Raw genomic sequence first — 21,153 nt, 5'->3', positions numbered from 1 at the left:
TTTTGTTTTGTTTTATGGACAAGGAATTTTTTCTGCAACAAAAAAAATGATTTTATTTTGAATTAAATTACTAATCAAAATATTCCAAGGTGTTTTTGTGAAATCGGAAAAGCGAAAAACAAAACAAGTCAAACAAAAGACAATGTTATAGGAAATTTTAAATAATATTTTGAGAAAAAATCTACGGTGATTTTTTTCGAAATTACAATAAAAAGAAAAGGCTGCTGGGAAAGAGGTGTTATATTTAAAAAAAAAAATTAAATAAAATTTGTGTTTTGAAAAAGTGAATTTAAATAAAATTCGACTAAACAGTTGAATTAAACAGCCTGGAGGTTTTAAGACAACAATCTCGTTCTATTGCTGCCCTAAGGAGGAAATCACAACTCAAGGTAAGTAGCAAAAATAACTGAAAAAATTGAGAAAAAAGATTTTGATTGAAAATAGCATTAAGACGCAAGAAGCAAACAATTCCGGATTTTGAAAACAATATCGAAATGAAATAATTCCAAAGCTAATACATTTAGTATGGGGGGTATTAGTACTGACAACTATCATACGCCTCAATGACCCTCGTGGATTTTTCAAATAATTTTTTTCAAGGACCGACAGACCAATAAACGTGGATTTTGTAAATAATTTTTTTCAAGGACCAACAGACCAATAAACTTGGATTTTTTAAATAATTTTTTTCAAGGACCAACAGACCAATAAACGTGGATATTTTAAATAAATATTTTCAAGGATCCACAGACCAATAACCGTGGATTTTTTAAATAATTTTGTTTAAGGACCAACAAGCATGGATTTTTAAAAAAAAAAACATTTTTTCAAGGATCAATATCAATAAGCGTGGATTTTTTCAAATAATTTTTTTTCAAGGACCAACAGACCAATTAGCTTGGATTTTTAAATAATTTTTTTCAAGGACCAACAGACCAACAAGCATGGATTTTTTAAAAAACATTTTTTCAAGGATCAATATCAATAAGCGTGGATTTTTTCAAATAATTTTTTTTCAAGGACCAACAGACCAATTAGCTTGGATTTTTAAATAATTTTTTTCAAGGACCAACAGACCAATAATCGTGGATTTTTTTAATTAATTTTTTTCAAGGACCAACAGACCAATAAGCTTGGATTTTTAAATAAATCTTTCAAGGACCAACAGACTTATAAACGTGAATTTTTAAAATCATTTTTTTAAGGACCAACAGGCCAATAATCCAGGATTTTTTAAATCATTTTCCAAGGACCAACAGACCAATAATCCAGGATTTTTTAAATCATTTTTCCAAGGACCACAGACCAATAATCCAAGATTTTTTACATTTTTTTTTCAATAACCAATAATCTAAAATTTTTTAACCATTTTTTTCAAGGACGAATAGACCAATAATCCATGATTTTTTAATAATTCTTTTCAAGGACCAATAGACCAATTATCCATGATTTTTTAATAATTCTTTTCAAGGACCAATAGACCAATAATCCAAGATTTTTTAAAAATAGACAAATAATCCAGGATTTTTTAATATTTTTTTTAGGACTAGCAGACCAATAAACGTGGATTTTTTAAATAAATATTTTCAAGGACCCACAGACAAATAAGCGTGGATTTTTTAAATAAATATTTTCAAGGACCCACAGACCAATAAGCGTGGATTTTTTAAATAAATATTTTCAAGGACCCACAGACCAATAAGCGTGGATTTTTTAAATAAATATTTTCAAGGACCCACAGACCAATCAGCGTGGATTTTTTAAATAAATATTTTCAAGAACTCACAGACCAATAAGCGTGGATTTTTTAAATAAATATTTTCAAGGACCCACAGACCAATATTCTTGGCTTTTTAGTTATTTTTTTCAAGCACCAACAGATCAAAAATCGTTGATTTTTTAAATAAATATTTTCAAGGACCAATAGACTAATAAATGTGGAGTTTTTAAAGAAATTTATTCAAGGCCCAACCGACCAATAATCCAGGATTTTTAAATAAATATTTTAAGGACCAATAGACCAATAATCCAGGATTTTTTAACAATTTTTTCAAGGACCAATGGACTAATGAACGCGGATTTTTTAAATATTTTTTTCAAGAACCAACAGACCAACAAGCGTGAATTTTTTAAATAAGTTTTTTCAAGGACAAACAGACCAATAAATGTGGATTGTTTAAATAATTTTTTCATGGACCAATAGACCAATAATTCACGATTTTTTAAACTTTTCTTCAAGGACCAACATACCAATAAGGACCAACAGACCAATAAACGTTGATTTTTTAAATAATTTTGTTCAAGGACCAATAAACCAATAAACTTGGATTTTTTTAAATAATTATTTAAAATTTTTTCAAGGACCAATAGACCAATAAGCGTGGATTTTTTAAATAAATATTTTCAAGGACCAATAGATCAATAAGCGTGGGTTTTTTAACTAAATTTTTTGAAGGACCAATAGACCAATAAGCGTGGATTTTTTAAATAATTTTTTTCAAGAACCAATAGACTAATAATCCAGGATTTTTTAAATAATTTTTTTCAAGGACCAATAATCCAGGATTTTTTAAATAATTTTTTTCAAGGACCAATAATCCAGGATTATTTAATAATTTTCTTCAAGGACCAATAGACCAATGATCCAGTATTATTTAATAATTTTCTTCCAAGACCAATGGACCAATAATCCAGTATTTTTTAATATTTTTTTCTAGGACCAATGGACCAATAATCCAGTTTTTTTTATCATTTTTTTTCAAGGACCCATAGACTTTTAAATAATTGTTTTCAAGGACTAATAGACCAATAATCCAGGATTTTTAAATAATTTTTTTCAAGGACCAACAGACCAATAAGCGTGGATTTTTTAAATAAATTTTTTCAAGGACCAACAGACTAATGATCGTGGATTTTTTAAATAATTTTTTTCAAGGACCAATAGACCAATAAACGTGGATTTTTTAAATAATTTTTTTCAAGGACCAATAGACGAATAAACTTGGATTTTTTAAATAATTTTTTTCAAGGACTCACAGACCAATAAGCGTGGATTTTTTAAATAAATATTTTCAAGGACTCACAGACCAATAAGCGTGGATTTTTTAAATAAATATTTTCAAGGACTCACAGACCAATAAGCGTGGATTTTTTAATAAATATTTTCAAGGACCAACAGACCAATAAACTTGGATTATTTAAATATTTTTTTCAAGGACCAATAGACCAATAAACGTGGATTTTTTTTAAAGAATATTTTTCAAGGATCAACAGACCAATAAGCGTGGATTTTTTAAATAAATTTTTTCAAGGACCAACAGACCAATAAACGTGGATTATTTAAATATTTTTTCAAGGACCAACAGACCAATAAACGTGGATTATTTAAATATTTTTTCAAGGACCAATAGACCAATAAACGTGGATTTTTTTGAAGAATATTTTTCAAGGACCAACAGACCAATAAACGTGGATTATTTAAATATTTTTTCAAGGACCAATAGACCAATAAACGTGGATTTTTTTAAAGAATATTTTTCAAGGATCAACAGACCAATAAGCGTGAATTTTTTAAATCAATTTTTTCAAGGATCAATAGACTAATCCAGGATTTTTAAATAATTTGTTTCAAGGACCAATAATCCAGAATTTTTTAATAATTTTTTTTCAAGGACCAATAGATCTATAGCCCAGTATTTTTTTTATAATTTTTTCCAAGGACCAATGGATCAATAATCCAGGATTTTTTAATATTTTTTTTTTCAAGGACCAAAGGACCAATAATCTAGGATTTTTTAATATTTTTTTTTTCAAGGACCAAAATACCAATAATCCAGTATTCTTAATAATTTTCTTCAAGGACCATTAGACCAATAATCCAGGATTTTTTAAAATTTTTTTCAAGGACCAATAGACAAATAATACAGGATTTTGTAAAGAATTTTTTTCAAGGACCAACAGAACAATAATCCAGGACTTTTTAATAATTTTTTTCAAGGACCAATAAGCATGAATTACATTAGTGATATCAGAATTTCTAAGAAAATCCAAACTCCTCCCATTTGTATCAGTCCCATATGCACCAAATCCAATTCAAGTGAAACGAGGAATAGCAAACACCAAATCTTTAACGGCCAGTCAGTCACTCAGCCATACCCTTAGGCCACAACGTTTAACCATTGGCCTAAATAAATGCTTAGCCATTTCCCCACCACTGCCAGCGCCACCACCACAAAACAATGTCCTTGGGCTTTATGATAAGGGCACTGCACTCTGGCGGCTGTTGTGGTGTGCATTTATATTTTTTCTATTATTTTCCGTATATATAGTTTTTTTTTGTATTATTAATTTCATTTGTTGTTGCTGTTGTACGTTTTGCCTTGTAATGGTGCATGCAATGCATGCCACACCACCACCGCCACAAATTCATAAGAACAACCAAAACATGCAACGATGATGAATACAACGCCATGGCCTAGTGTAGAAATGAATGAATTTGATGCCAGTGTGTTGAGGAGAGATCCACTCAACCGTTATGTGTGGGAATGTGTGTAAATATATGTGTGCGTTTGTGTCTGTGTAAGGGTAAAGGGTTTAACACAAACGATTAACCGTGACATCGTATCAAGAAGATAGGCTTGTGAAACGACATAAAACACACACACACAATTCTGTTAACAAATATGGGTGAGTATGTGTGTGTGAGCGTGATTTTACATCAAAAAAATGTTGTCTCAGAAAAAAACGAAAAAAAAACACTTTGCGACATTGCCTCGACACCCTCATCCTAATATTTGTCACGACTAGGTCATAAAGGACATTAACTGATAACGAAGCACTGCCTTCACACAAATACAATGGTGTGGTATGCATGGCATGGTGGGACAGCAAAACCAAAAACAACATTTACGCCTTAAAAGTAGGTTAAACGTTTTTTATAAACTCTTCACATGCACATGCAGGCAGGCACACACATACACATACACCCGCCTCATAGTAGTCTATGGCAAAGAAAAGGATTATCCAAAGAAATAGAAAAGGAAAGATTGAAAGACCGACTGAAATGTAGTCTATACTTCTACCTTCGAAAATAAGACATTCTAGGGGTCCTCTTAGCATAGGGACCTTTAAAGGTTTTATATAGAAATAACAAGATTTTTAAATATGTATATCTTCAAGGACCAACAAATTAATTATAGTGAAATTCTTAAAACGTATTTTTACAAGGACCTACAGACCAAGAATCGTAAATTTTTAAAGAATATTTTTCAAGGACCAACAGACCAATAAACGTGGATTTTTTAAAGAATATTTTTCAAGGACCAACAGACCAATAAACGTCGATTTTTTAAAGAATATATAGACCAATAAACGTGGATTTTTTAAAGAATATTTTTCAAGGACCAACACTAAACTTGGATTTTTTTAAAGAATATTTTTCAAGGACCAACACTAAACTTGGATTTTTTTAAAGAATATTTTTCAAGGACCAACACTAAACTTGGATTTTTTTAAAGAATATTTTTCAAGGACCAACACTAAACTTGGATTTTTTAAAGAATATTTTTCAAGGACCAACACTAAACTTGGATTTTTTTAAAGAATATTTTTCAAGGACCAACACTAAACTTGGATTTTTTTAAAGAATATTTTTCAAGGACCAACACTAAACTTGGATTTTTTAAAGAATATTTTTCAAGGACCAACACTAAACTTGGATTTTTTTAAAGAATATTTTTCAAGGACCAACACTAAACTTGGATTTTTTTAAAGAATATTTTTCAAGGACCAACAGAATGTAAGGACGGAGCTATAAAAGTGGATTTTTAAAGTAATTTCGTCACGGGGTATCGGATTTGGATTTTATAATTCAATATTCGTAGAACAACGAACAACTCAACTCCCATAAGAAGTGCTTACACCGCTTATCAAGGAATAGTCGCTCATTTGCTATCCTCACTTTAACAGCACTTGATAAATAATTCTCATTCACTTCACTATGGTGCTGACATATATAGTCCTCGGTTAGGTTGGCAGGCTCTCTACTGGAGGGTGCTTGCCAAAGGGTACGTGGTGATTTTGCAATCAGAGAACTGTTAGTTAATTAACTTGAGTGGCCGGTACTACATTGACACAGGAACTTCGGGTTCGCTGTCCCAACTGGAGCATCGGTCTCGCAGTTCTAACTGAAATCTAGAGCAGTAACAGGAACAGAGGTAGTCGTAGATACGACTAATCTCCGAGCATCGATACGAGTTTCTGATCATCTATTCCTCGTACGATATCTCAACACCTGAGAGCCGAACGTTTTTCACCAGAGTTCCCGATTACAACCCGAGCAGCAAAGCCAACCGCTGTTTCCGATTATAACCTGGACTGAAGTATCTACAATTTGAATTGTGAAATCGTTTACATCCAAGCGTCATGCTCATGGTACCCGACGTGAATTCCTAATTATAAGGCTAACAGCGGCACTGTCTACTGCAAAACCATCTACAACCCGAAGATCATCAGTTCCCAGAGTTCCTGGTTATCTTCAAATCGTTTACTCTTTTCATTTTATAAGGTATAGTGTGTTCTTTTGGAGACTCTGGCAGTGACTGAACCTTCCTCAGCCGACTAGGAAACAACTTGAGACTAGTAATTTTAGATATTTAAATAATTTTTATACCCTCAGCCATATGGCTAGAGAGGATATATATCATTTGATACGGTCAATAGGAGTCTCATCGAAATAATGGTTTTAGACCTAAGGTCTCTTTGGACCAAATCCGTTTCAGGACATTTGGAGTCGATCTACCGATGTACGTCCGTCTGGCTGGTGCACACCATAACTATCGAAGGAAGTATCCTATTTGGTCTAAACTTAGTACATCCTAATATTATTATCGAACTTAGATCGAGTTCGGAGATAGTCAGTGTCGGTCCACCCTTTCTCCTCCTCCACCTCCCCCACAAAATGTCGAAATTTTCAAAGGAAATATTTTGCTGCATAGAGAGAGAAAGGATAATCAGATTTTGATCCAACTTTGCAAATCCTAACATTTGCTTTAGTGCTAGGTCAGGTGCGAAATTGGACAATATCATCAAGTACCACCCCCACAAAGGGTTTAAATTTTGAATAATTATAGCTCTTATAAAATGTAATGTAAAAGTCCGATTGTCTTCAAATTATACACACATCACTTTATTTTTATTAACCCAAGGTCTGGCGTGAAGATAGCATATATCGGTCAACTCCCTCCTCATAGGGTCAAAATTTTGAATATCTATGATGGCCATAAGACGCGAAATTAAAGACTTGGCACATCTCAATATTTCTATCAACCTTTGTTGTAAAGATGGTAGAGATTGGAACATTCCTTCTGTTACCTCCCCCAGAAAGGTTTTGCATAACCAAAACTATTATAAAATGCGATCCTGTTCTCTTAATATTTCAAACAAACATCTCATTATTTCTATTAAAACAAAATCTGCTGTGAAGATAGCATATATCGGTTCACTCCTTCTGGTACCTCCCCCACATAGGGTCAAAATATTGAATATCTTTGAAGGTCATAAAACGCAAAATTAATATCCGATTCTATTCAGACTTGGGATATCTCAATATTTCCGTGAACACAAGATCTGCAATCAAGAGATAGGGTAGAGATCGGACCATTCCTTCTGGTACCTGCGTCTGATGAGAGAAGACTTTCTAGCGAAACTTTTCTATGGATGGACGAAGTTCTATAGGATTTCAAAGGTATTTTTCTAGGCTTCAGTGGGTCCAATATTCATAGAAGGCCTTTCAAAGATACAAAATTTCCAAAGAGCTAGCTAAGGATAGATAACACTGCTCTAGAAGATTTTAAAACAAATTTATTTGGGTAAACGACTTTTTTGTACGTCTTTTTTAGTTCTTTTTCCACTCCCCCATGTAGGGTATCACAACCGAACTTTGCAAACAACTTGCATGTCTTCAACCAAAGCCATATGCAGGCATGTCTTGGTTGTTAACACACCCATACATCGACAGAAAACATTGGAGAAGCATAACAGACGAAAAAGAATGGAAAAAACGCAAACATCTACACCAAATGTCAAAGAATCAAACAAAAGCAAGTATGGCAGATATACAAAACCACCATGAAGAACAACAATGGCAATGGAGGTTTGCAAAAAACACCATCGACCAACAACAACTAGTTTTTGCAGCAATGCATCCCGGCTATTCTGAACAAATAGAGTTTTTTATTGTGGATGTGTTCTTTGAATCGCATTGTCCACACACACACACAAAACGTTTTTTAATTGTTTTCTTTGTTGGGTTTTCTCTTTGATGTTTGTGTTGCTGGTTTCCTTTGGTCGTTTATTTTTTGGTTAGTTGTGTTCATGAAAAATATGCAACTCTTTAAAGATGGAATATGCCGAAGGAAAGTGGATAATAGATTGGTGTCAGTAAATTGGTGTACATCAGGGCGTATGATTGTTTGATTAATAAATTAGTTAAAGTAATATGAAGATCATACGCCATGAACCAATTTATGTACGAGGTTTCAACATAGATGAAGAAGATCACAAAATCTACGATTCTAACTTTTATGGCCCATTTGAAAAATATTAAAAAATCCAATATTTTTGGTCTGAGCATCCTTGAAAAAAGTCCCTTTATGGGGGAGGTTTCAAAGGAGTGGGCCAATATTGTTAATTTCGTATCTGACAAAAGTCTTATAAAAATATAACAACATACCAGATTTGGGCTATATCGACTACCTCTGTACTTTATATGAGATAAGTGCAAATTTTGGGAAAATGTTGAATATGCCTCAGGTTCCAGATATATTCTTGCCAGAAGAGGCATTCAACTTCATATAATACTGATTCAAATATTTTGATATGTAAACAAGTAAGCTATAGTCGCGCGGGGCCGATTTCCATTTTAGAAAATTTTGCTTTTGAAATAATGTCATAGAGTCCAGCACAGATGTTACCCTGCCCCCCTTTTGTTTGTGGGTATTCACCTTTTATGTTGTTAGGTATTCAAAACAATTTTACACGGAATCTGTGGTCCATTTTCCAGCTAAATATAATTCAATGATCATCCAAAATCCTAGACTTCTTCCCTGCCCTTAACTCTCTTATCATACACATTTCCGCGTCGATTGGATTTCAATTGTGACCTCTAGAGCGAGGGAGAAAAATCTGGAAATTTTTATTTTTTTAGCCATTTGAACCCCTAAACATACACGTATTTAAAATTTCGTTAGGATCGGACAATAATTGCGACCTGTATAAAATATCCTTAATACGTAGTGTTGTGGGGTTTAGAAAAAATTTAGAAAATTTACAATTCAAAATTGTAAGGAAAGTTGAATCACATATTTTTATGCGATTTTCTTCGATTTTATCCTCTTCTGGCAAGAAGTTAAAAGTTAAAATCAGCCCAGCAGTTCTTGATTTATAAGCGGAATAGCTAAGATCTATTCCTTTTACATATATGTTGTGTCCATTTCGCTATATATCCGATATCTTGCCTATCAGCATCAATGTAATGTACAGAAGTGACCTTGTAATGTATTTTTTATTACACGGGGATTAAAAATATTCACAGTTTAGTGGAAGTTTTCGTATTTTTTTTTTTTTGCACAAAAGTTATAGTGTATTTTACCCACATTTACTGTCCGTATATTGATTTATAAATGTGGCCAATGTGTGCAAAATCAGGACTACCTTCACACTAGATCTTGTGTTAATAAAAATATTTCAATGTGAGAAATTTGAAGACAATGGGACTATTATTTCACCTTTTTAAAAATTAAAAATTAAAAAAATTACAAATTTGGACTAATTATCCAAATTCGAACCTGATGGAGAGGGCCGATGTCATCCATTTCCACACCTGATTTAGCACCGACGAAATTATAGGGACTTCCAAAGTTTGCACAAAAATGATTGATTCTTTCTCTTTCTTTGAAGTAAATTACTTTCCGTGTAAAAGGTTGGCCTTTTGTGTGAAAAGTACCAGAGGGAGTGGACCGGTATTGCCCATCTCCGAACTCAATCTAAGTTTGTCAATAATATTACTATGTACCAATTTTGGATGAAGTCGGATACTTTTTAGATCGACTCCAAATATCCTGAAACGGATTCGGTCCAAATAGTCCTAGAGTCTAAAACTGATAGATATCCGTAGCGACATAGCTTAGGGTATAAAAATACACGCTTATTGGTCTGTTAGTCCTTGAAAAAATTGTATCACAAAATCCACGCTTATTGGTCTCTTGATCCTTGAAAAATTGAAAAAATTGAATCACAAAATTCAAGCTTATCGACCTGTTGCTCCTGGGAAACATTTTTTTTTTTTTGAAAAATCCAAACTCATTGTTCTGTTGGTCCTTGACAAAAATTTTTAAAAAATCCAAACTCATTGTTCTGTTGTTCCTTGATAAAATTTTTTAAAAAATCCACGCTTATCGGTCTGTTGCCCCCTGGAAAAATTTATTTAAAAATCCACGCTTATTGGTCTATTGCTCCTTCAAAAAATCGAATCACAAAATCCATGCTCATTGGTCTATTGGTTATTGGAAAAATTTATTTAAAAATCCAAGCTCCAATTTATTTAAAAAATCCACGCTTATCGGTCTGTTGGTTATTGGATTATCGGTCTGTTGCTCCTTTGAAAAATTTATTTAAAAATCCACGCTTATTGGTCTGTTGCTCCTTCAAAAAATCGAATCACAAAATCCACGATTATCGGTGTGTTGCTCCTTTGAAAAATTTATTTAAAAATCCACGCTTATTGGTCTGTTGCTCCTTCAAAAAATCGAATCACAAAATCCACGCTTATCGGTGTGTTGCTCCTTTGAAAAATTTATTTAAAAATCCACGCTTATTGGTCTGTTGCTCCTTCAAAAAATCGAATCACAAAATCCACGCTTATCGGTGTGTTGCTCCTTTGAAAAATTTATTTAAAAATCCACGCTTATTGGTCTGTTGCTCCTTCAAAAAATCGAATCACAAAATCCACGCTTATCGGTGTGTTGCTCCTTTGAAAAAATTATTTAAAAATCCACGCTTATTGGTCTGTTGCTCCTTCAAAAAATTAAATCACAAAATCCAAGCTCATTGGTCTGTTGGTCCTTGAAAAAATAAATCAAAGCTCACTGGTCTGTTGGTGCTTGAAAAAATAAATCAAAGCTCATTGGTCTGTTGGTCCTTGAAAAAATGTATTTAAAAATCCACGCTTATTGGCTTGTTGGTACTTGGAAAAATTTATTAAAAAAATCCACGCTTATTGGTCTGCTGGTCCTTGACAATTTTTTTTAAAAAATCCAAGCTTATTGTTCAGTTGGTCCTTGAAAAAATTTATTAAAAAAATCCACGCTTATTGGTCTGCTGGTCCTTGACAATTTTTTTTAAAAAATCCAAGCTTATTGTTCAGTTGGTCCTTGAAAAAAAAAATATTAAAAAAATCCACTCTTATTGTTCTGTTGGTCCTTGCAAAAAAATATATTTATAAAATCCACGCTTATTGTTCTGTTGGTATTTGAAAAAAAAAAAAAATCAATTTAAAAAATCCACGCTTATTGGTCCCATGGTCCTGAAATAAATAATTTTGAATATCCTCAATTTCTGATGGTCCTTGAAAAAATCAATTTAAAAAGTCCATGCTTATTGTTTTGTTGGTTTTTAAAAAAATCTATTTCAAAAAATAACCTACTAATAGTCTAGTGATCTCTGAAAAAAATATATTTTCAAGAGGTCCACAATAATTGCTCCATGAAAAAAAGTATTCCTTAAAAAATTCCAATATATTGCGATCTCCCCTTTGAATCTCAAATACAATGTGGCAGAGTTTTGTCATTCACGCAATAACCCTGACAATAAAACCACCACCATCAACAACAACAATATTGTAGCATAACAGAGATGTACACAGAAACCATAATTGACAAGAGCGGAAATGGTGACGTTGTTACAGAGGATGTTAATGTATAAACAGACGAACATCAAAAGAGGCAGCAGCAGCAACAACAGCAACAGCAACGAATGAGACTGTTAATGTTGTTATGTTTGAGGTTATTCCCTAGCGGGTGCACACACACAAACTAACATAGCTCTCTAGTGTATGTTCATATATCTCCATCCTCCAAATGCAACCGGATGAAACCTTCTATGGAGGTCATTTGTGAACAGATGCAACATTGTAATGGTGTTGGTGATTGAATGAATGCCACTGTTGTTCATTTAAAGTTAAGGTGAGAGAAGTCTGAAGGCGATTACTAGTAAATATGTTCTTGGAAGAGAATAGGAAATTTTTGCAAAATGTGGAAATATGCGTGAGGTACCAGATATAGCGGACCGAAGTATTCCACTTCATCTAATACAGATAAAATATTGATACGTTTGAAATTTAAAGGAAATCGAACTTTTATAACCAATTATATGCGAAACCATAAATTCCGATAAATTACTTATATTCAGATATCAAATTTCAAGGGAGTTGGATGCTTATTTCGAATTTGATGATCGTTTTGATTATTCAAAATTTTAACCCTTTGTGGAGGAGGTACCACAAGGAACGGTCCGATCTCTACCATATTTATGACAGATCTTGTGTTTACAAAAATATTGACATTTGCCGAGTCTGAATGGAATCGGATGTTAACTTCGTGTTTTAAGACCTTCATTGATATTCAAAATTTTGACCCTTTGTGGGGATGTAGCAGAAGGAGTGCAATAATATATCCCATCTTCACAGCAAATCTTGTGTCAATAAAAATAATGGCATGTGTGAAATTTGAAGAGAACCGAATGCTTTTTTCGACTTTTATGATCGTTTTTGTTATTCAAAATGTTGACCCTTTGTGGGGAATATATCAGAAGAATGTTCCGATCTCTACTATCTTTGTAACAGATCTTATGTTGATGGAAATATTGAGATGTGCTAGTTCTGAATATAATCGGATGTTAATTTCGCGTTTTATGAGCTTCAAGGGCATTCAAAATTTTGGACCCTTTGGGGGGAGGTACCAGAAGGAGTGGGCGGATATATCCCAATTTCACAGCAGATCTTGTGTTAGCAGAAATAATTGGAAGTGTGAAATATGAAGAGAACATTATACTTCTTTCGGATTTTATGATAGTTTTGGTTATTCAAAGCTTTGACCCTTTGTAGGGGATGTACCAGAAGAAATGGTCCGATCTCTACCATCTTTATAACAGATCTTGTGTTGATGGAAATATTGAGATGTGCCAAGCCTGAATTGAATCGGATGTTATTTTCGCGTTATGTGAGCTTCATGGATATTCAAAATTTTGAACCTTAGTGGGGGAGGTACCAGAAGGAGTGAACTGATACATTCCATCTTCACAGCAGATCTTCTATTAGTAAAACTAATGGGATGTTTGAAATATGAAGAGAACAGAATGTTTATTTCGAATTTTATGATCGTTTAGGTTATTCAAAATTTTAACCAATAGTGGGGAGGTACCAGAAGGAATTGTCCGATCTCTACAATCTTTACAACAGATCTTGTGTTGATGGAAATATTGAGTTGTACTAAGTCTGAATGGAATCGGATGTTAATTTCGCGTCTTCAAAAATATTCAAAATTTTGGTTCTTTTGTGGGGGAGGTACCAGAAGGAGTGGACCGATTCCATCTTCGCAGCAGATCTTGTGTTAGTGAAAATAATGGGATGTGTGAAATTTGAAGAGAACCGGATGCTGATTTCAGATTTTATGATCGTTTTGGTTATTACAAATGTTAATCCGTTGTGGGGGAGGCACCAGAAAGAATTCTCCGATCTCTACCATCTTTACAACAGACCTTGTCTTGATAGAAATATTGAGATGTGCCAAGCGTGAATGGAATCGGATGTTATTTTCGCGTTATATGAGCTTCATGGATATTCAAAATGTTGATCCTTTCTGGGGGAGGTACCAGAAGGAGTGGACCCATATGTCTCATCCCGAACTTGATCTAAGATTGATAATAATATTACGATGTACCAAGTTTGGACCAAATCAGATACTTCCTTCGAGGGTATATAGTGCGCACCAGCCAGACAGACAGACGGACGGACACCTCTAGATTGACTCCAAATGTCCTGAAACGGATTTGGTGAAAAAACACCTAGGATCTAAAACCGTTATTTCGATGAGGCACGTTTTGGCAGCGATAAAATGGCCTCTATAGCCATATGGCTGAGAGTATAAAAATCCAAGTTTATTGCTCAAAAATCAATTTAAAAAATCCACGCTTATTAGCCCTACTGTCCCTCAACGAAACGTCTTAAAATCCTCCATTATTAATCAAAAATCAACGCTTATTGCTCCTTACACTTTCACTATTTTATAATTTCTATGGTCCTAATAAATATATTCTCAAAAGATCCACGTTTATAGGCCCTAAAGTCCTTGAAAAATATTTAAAAAGAAATAAAATTATTAGTCCCTAAATCCTTGAAAAAATAATTTTTAATTAATAAAATATAATATTTTGATACCCCCAGGCTATCTCCATGAAAAATGAACTACAAATATCAACTTTTATTTGTATATTGGTCCTTGAAAAATATTCCCATGGTCCTTTGGAAAATAATCTCAAAAAATCACCTTTAATATGGTCCTAATAAATATATTCTCAAAAAATTCACGTTTATAGGCTCTAAAGTCCTTGAAACACATTCTAAAAAAATTAAAGTACTAGCCCCTAAGTCCTTGAAAAAATAATTTTTAATTAATAAAATATAATATTTTCAAAAAAAAAAAAAAAAAACAGACTATGTCCATGAAAAATGAACTTAAAATATCAACTTTGGTATTTTGGTCCTTGAAAAATATTCCCATGGTCCTTTGGAAAAAATTTTCAAAAAATCACCATTGATGTGGTCCTTAAAATATATATTATCAAAAAATCCACGTTTAATGGTCCTTGCAAAATATTCTAAAAAAATAAAATTATAAGTCCTTAAGCCATTTACAAAATAATTTTTAATTAATAAAATATAACATTTTGAAATACCCAGGCTATGTCCACGAAAAATAAACTTAAAATATCTACTTTTGTTGGTATGTTGGTCCTTGAAAAATATTCCTATAGTCCCTTGGGAAATAATTTTAAGAAATCACCATTGATATGGTCACAAAAAATATATATGTTCTCAAAAGATCCACGTTTTGTGGTCATAAGGTCCTTGCAAAATATCCTAAAAAATTAAAATTATTAGTCCCTAAGTCCTTGAAAAAAATAATTTTTAATTAATAAAATATAACATTTAAAAAAACCCAGGCTATGTCCATGGTCTGTTGGTCCTTGACAGATATTCCCATGGTCCTTTGGAAAATAATCTAAAAAAATAACCATTGATAAACATAAAGCCTTTGAAAAAATATTCATTAAAAAATCCCCGCTTAGGGTTCCTGTAGGCTTTGTAAAAAATGTTCTTTAAAACCCACTATTTCGATAAAATTATAGATGCAATACATCCGGTGAGTTGAGAATATTTTCCTCTCTCCGAATTTATAATTAAAATTATTCATGTGTGGGTGTGTCAGTCTGTCTGTTGCTGTGTTGGTGATAAGGCCATCATCGTTGTTGTACCACCTTTAGTCATAATGATGTTTTTGTTTTCTGAGATTTTTCATTCGTTTCGGATGCGGTTTACCATGAAACGGTGTTTGTTTATGTATTAGTAATTTGTGTACACTCGTGCATAGACCCACACACACACACATCACCTCTATGAGCAGGCAAGTGCATTTTGCGTTCGATTTGCGAGTAATAATTTCCAGTGTTGTTACCTTATCTCTCGGTTTTGTGATTCAAGGTTTTTGGCTGAAATCACGCTGCACCCACACACACGCACACAGAAACACGGCATTTTTGTGTGAGCATGTCTAGGTGAAGTCGAAAGTTAAACAGGAAACACAGATTGCTGGGGGGGAAATGAAGGTGTGGCGACAGCGTTGATGATTTCTACTGATGAATGTAGTTTCATTTCATTGCAATGTGCTGTGGTGTGGCATGGCGGGTGTTATTTGTGTGTGTGTGTGCGTTTTTTCTTCTCAGTTGAATGCATTTGAAATTTAGGAAATTAATATTTTTCTTTTTATTGTTTTTATTAATAATGATGATATTCATCTTTTGGAGGCTTTGTTGAGTTTGGTCACGTTTCAGAATTTTTGCATTTTCTTTTGTTATTGGATTATTAGTCATTATGCAATTATTCCCCAACCAATAACAATTTTCTTTAAAAATTCTCGATTATTGGCCCTTTAGTCCTGAAAAAAATTCATTTTTTAAAAATCGGCAATTATTGGCACAAAATCAGAAAGCCTTCCAATCCAAAAATAAAAAACAATTTTTAGGCCTTGATAACTATCCTTTAGTTCTTTATTTTATTATTCTTTAAAAATCCACGATTATTGGTCCTTTGATCATTGAAACACTATTTTTTTAAACAACTATCATTGGTCCTTTGTGATCCAAATATAATTTAAAAAATATATATTTTTTTTGTTCCTTTGATTCCATGAAAAACTAATAATTTAAATCTGCAATTATTGGTTCTTTAGTCCCTCGAAAAATCTTCTTCGAAAAAATCCCCATAAATTTAGTCCTTGAAAAAGCATTTTTTAAAAATCATTTAGTCATTGAAAAACAATTTTTTTAAAAATCCTTTAGTCATTGAAAAACTATTCTTTAAAAATCATATATTCTTTAAAATTAAGTCCAGGAAAATATATTCTTTAAAAATCTGATATTATTATTGAATAATATTTTTTAAAAATCCACGATTATTGGTTCTTTAGTCCTAGAAAAAATATACTTTAAAAATCCACGATTATTGTTTCTTTAGTCCTAGAAAAAATATACTTTAAAAATCCACGATTATTGGTCCTTTAGTCCTAGAAAAAATATACTTTAAAAATCCACGATTATTGGTCCTTTAGTCCTAGAAAAAATATACTTTAAAAATCCACGATTATTGGTCCTTTAGTCCTAGAAAAAATATACTTTAAAAAGCCACGATTATTGGTCCTTTAGTCCTAGAAAAAATATTCTTTAAAAATCCACGATTATTGGTCCTTTAGTCCTAGAAAAAATATACTTTAAAAATCCACGATTATTGGTCCTTTAGTCCTAGAAAAAATATACTTTAAAAATCCACGATTATTGGTCCTTTAGTCCTAGAAAAAATATACTTTAAGAAGCCACGATTATTGGTCCTTTAGTCCTAGAAAAAATATTCTTTAAAAATCTACGATTATTGGTCCTTGAAAAAATATTCTCTAAAAATCCGCGATTATTTCTTCTCTAGTTCTTCAAAAAATATTCGTTAAAAATCCATGATTATTGGTTCTATAGTCCTTGAAGAAATATTCATTAAAATCCACAATTATTTGTCCGTTTGTCCTTGAAAAATATTCTTTAAAAATCCACGACTACTAGTCCTAAAGTCCTTAAGTAATATTCTTTGAAAATCCTCGAATATTGTCCCTTTAAACCTATTTAAAAAAAAATACTTTTTTTTTTTAAATCAACGCTTAGTGGTCCTTAGCCTTTTTTTAAATCCACGATTATGGGTCCTGCGATCCTCCAAAAAAATATTCTTAAACATCCACGATTATTGGTCCTCTTATCTTTCAAAATATATATCCCTAAAATCCACGATTATTGGTCCTTTAGTCCTTTAAAAAATATTCGTTAAAAATCCACGATTATTGGTCCTTTAGTCCTTTAAAAATTGTCATTACATAATTATTCATTAAAATCCACGATTATTTGTCCGTTAGTTCTTGAAAATATTTTTTGAAAATCCACGATTATTGGTCCTTAAGACCTAAAAAAATCTGCGCCAACATGTCCTACATTCTCTCAAAAAATATTTTCTTTTTGAAATCAAAGGTTTGTGGTCCTTAGCCTTTTTTTAAATCCAAGATTATGGGTGCTACGATCCTTCAAAAATATTGTCTAAACATCCACGATTATTTTATCTTTCCAAATATTTTCCTAAGATCCACGATTTTTGATCTATTAGACCTAGAAAACATATTTAAAAAAATACTTTGTTTATCTGCGAGAGTATTTGTTTATGTATCCTGCTCGATTGCCCCTCTTTACACCTGTAAGAGTGCCATCGTATTTGTGTGTGTGTGTGCGTATCTGTGTTTTGATAATAAACATTGTGTATATTTTACGGAATAAATGAAGTGCCTCACTTCACACTGACATTGTGACACAGTTTCATTATCAAAGTGACATGGGGACGAAGGATGCTGTCAAGGATACTTGCTTGAATGAAATCTGAACAATGATAATAAATACAAATTAAAGGCAAATAAAATAAACAATTTCATCAGGTCTGTAAATATAAATTTAAGGTTTGTAATGAGATGATGAGGGTATCAATTGCCAAAGCATAATTTTGAAGGAGCTTTAAAGGTATCACAGTCGGGCCTTTAAAATAAATTTTTGAAGCAGTGTTTCCGATTTGTTAATACAATTTCTGAAAGACCAAAGCTAATATTGAAAATTTCAAGGACAATTTAAGTTTTTAAACAAATTTTAAAATTTTTAACTCTTATAAAGGATTATCAAAGCAACATAAATGGGTTTCTCTATGTCCTTAAGGAATCACGAAACTATCAATACAGCTTCTTTAAAATATTATTCAAAAGGACAACCGAACTTTCAAGGGGGATTATATTTTCAAAAGTCAATACGAATTAATTTAGGAAACTAAAATTTTGGACAGATCAGTCTTTTGTCTGCAGGGAGGTCAAGGTGGAATATGGACCATGATATCGCCCCAGATAACGGTACACCCGATATTCGGAATTTTTGTAATTCTACACAAGGCGTTCTCTGTGAGTACTTTACCCCCCGAAAGAGAATTGTCTACGATATTGTAGGTCCCCCATACAGCAGTACCCCCCAAATATTCGGTATTTTGATAACTGAAGCACTATTTTTTAATGGAATTGTGTGAAAATCACACAAGAAGTTCCTTCTGAGTACATTATCTCCCTGCTAGAGAATTGCTTATATAGGTCCACGACATCGTATAGCCCCCATACAACGGTACCTCCCGATATTTGGTGTTTTGATAATTGAAGCCTAATTTTTCAACGGAATTGTCTTAAAATCCAAACAAGAAGATCCTTCTGTGCACTTTACCCCCTGGAAGAGAATTGTCTACATAGGTCCACGCTTTACCGGAATTGCAACAAATTTCGTATTTGAAGTTCGTAATGGGTACTACAGCCTATGAAAAATTGCGTATGCAGGCCCACGTCATCATTTAGCCCACATATAACGGCACTTCCCTTTATTCGGTATTCGGTTTCAAATTTCGTATTTAAAGTTCGAAATGGGTACTGCAACCTATGACGGAAAATTACTTATGCAGGACCACGTCTTCGTGATGCCCCTATAAACGATTTTTCATTGAGCGGTATTTTCGACGGATTTTTTTGGGAAATTGATGGAGGGGAGGGGAGAGGGAAAAATGGTGGGGGGTATTAAAAGTTCGGCCCGGCCGAACTCAGCTGCTTTTTTACTTGTCCGATTTTGTATTTAAGTCCCTTACATTCGTAAAATGCACTCCAAAATAGATTTTGGGGAGAATAAGCTATAGCTCCGATGCATATGTTGCAATCTAAGGGAACTCAAAGTCGAGAGACACCAATACCTCCATGAAATTTAGTGGAAATCAATACAAGGTGGGATTAACCATATATAACTTTTTTCAGCCTACCAAATGTGCATTATGGTTTAGGATATTACAAAGTCGGCCCGCATTTTAAAAAGATTTTCAATGACTTTTAGAGCGATAATTGCTAATTTTTGGAAAGGTTTATCAAGGACTTTCAGAGCTGTAAATGCCTTTTTGAGTAGATAAATAAAAAAATACCACAGTTAATATTTTTTAATTTTTTCTAAAAAATTATGGATTTTTGAAGAATATTTTTTTATTTTATTTGAAAATAATTTTTTCAAGGACTATTGTTAGTGTCATAATCATAGAGATCACTTTTTCAGGTTAACTAAAATCTTAAACCCTACACCACATCTGTCATGTAAACACTCACATGTTATGTACACACACACATACACAATGCATATTTCAAACCTTGAAAATTCCTTTTTTCCACTGAAATAAATAATGAAACTTTTATCTAGCCAGCTGTTAAGCTTGTTTTAATTAATTTTTCCACATCACAACACAATACGTAGGGAGAGAGAGAGGGAGTGAGAGAGAGAGGGGGGATTGTTTTGGATTTGATGGTCATCTAAACTTGGTTTGTCTTAAATATTAAAAAAATAAAATAAAAGTTTTGATGAAAAACACAAACAACAACAACAAATCAAGTTATTCAATACAATGGACAAACATTTTTTGTTATTAGTTGTTGTGATGCATGTGCAGGCATGTCAAAAAGGTCATTTTCGGAGGGGTCATGTGCGTGATATGTGAAAAGCTAAAAAGGGAATTCAGTTGACCAATTCAATATGAAGGATGGGGGATCTATAGAAAGAGTTACAGCATACTATTCGGGGATTCGAAATACCTTGAGGGATAGTAGTCGATCTTGGGTCAGTAGGACAAAGCAAATTATATGAAAAACTTCGGGAATGTGATCGCCATCAGTGTAATTATTAAATGATAGGATCTAGACTTCTGTGGAGAGAAAAAAATTATGTCTAGAAATTTTACTAAAATAAGAAATAAAAATATTATTTTCAAAAATAAACCAATTAAAAAGTATCAGTTGGTTTGCCGACCGATGTGTACACTCAGCCAGTTATCGATTATTTAAATATATTTTCACTTCGGTTGTGATTATTCAAATCGTTGATCTTCTATGGAGTATGTTCCGAAGGATTGGGCCAATATTATCCATTTCGTATAGGAACTAAATAAATATGATATAAATATGGGGACATTCCAGGTTTTGGGCCATATCGACTACTTCCTTTACTTTATATTTGAGATATGTGATAATTTTTAGAAAATATTAAAATGTTCGTGCTACCTCACGCATATAGTAGACGGAAGTATTCCATTTTCATACTTCATCTAATACAGATAAAAATGTTGGTATGGACAAATGACAAGAAAATAAAATATTTATATCCAATTTTATTCGAAATCATAATTTT

The 21,153-nt window shown here is 32.6% G+C and overlaps 1 protein-coding gene across 1 annotated transcript in view; it reads left to right on the top strand.

Moving 5' to 3' along the window:
* The first annotated feature begins 319 nt into the window (after positions 1-319).
* Positions 320-21,153, top strand: part of LOC101887708 (transient receptor potential-gamma protein) — a 65,227-nt gene continuing 44,393 nt past the window's right edge. The window contains exon 1 of the mRNA XM_059130317.1: positions 320-389. The gene's annotated coding sequence lies outside the window, so the exon portion shown is untranslated. The remainder of the gene's footprint in view (positions 390-21,153) is intronic.

This window comes from Musca domestica, unplaced genomic scaffold (genome assembly GCF_030504385.1).
Source record: "Musca domestica strain aabys unplaced genomic scaffold, Musca_domestica.polishedcontigs.V.1.1 72, whole genome shotgun sequence".
Taxonomy (NCBI): Eukaryota; Metazoa; Arthropoda; class Insecta; order Diptera; family Muscidae; genus Musca; species Musca domestica.
Note: the sequence above shows the minus strand (reverse complement) of the source record. Positions and strands in the feature narration are given on the sequence as shown.